General features: G+C 43.5%; 1 protein-coding gene across 1 annotated transcript in view; it reads left to right on the top strand.

Annotated features, from left to right (window-relative positions):
- LOC116086161 (rho GTPase-activating protein 20-like) overlaps nucleotides 1-322 on the top strand; it is a 6,800-nt gene that overhangs the window by 6,025 nt on the left and 453 nt on the right. The window lies entirely within an intron of this gene.

The raw sequence follows: 322 nt of genomic DNA, 5'->3' as shown, positions 1-322 counted from the left end.
TTTTAGACAGCTGCTGGGTGAAGACTCTCAGAGAGTAGTTATGATAGACTCTTCTCTGGATGTCCCTCCTAGGAGCTGGCCTCCTTTGAGACAGACAGAGCTTTAGGCTGTGAAGTGGAGTGCAGATCTCTGAATGTAGGTAGTCGTAAGGACTGAAAGCTAGGAAACGGAATTAGAACAGTCAGTAGGGTTATTTCATTGATGCTGCAGCCAGAACTCTGAATCTTTGAGTTAGTGTTAGTGTTAGTTAAGAACAATAAGCTCCTGCCTTTAGTTTCTAGTTGTGAGACAAGATTCTGGTTGGTGACAGGTTGAGATTCTT

The sequence above is a fragment of the Mastomys coucha genome, unplaced genomic scaffold, assembly GCF_008632895.1.
Source record: "Mastomys coucha isolate ucsf_1 unplaced genomic scaffold, UCSF_Mcou_1 pScaffold12, whole genome shotgun sequence".
NCBI classification, from domain to species: Eukaryota; Metazoa; Chordata; class Mammalia; order Rodentia; family Muridae; genus Mastomys; species Mastomys coucha.
Note: the sequence above shows the minus strand (reverse complement) of the source record. Positions and strands in the feature narration are given on the sequence as shown.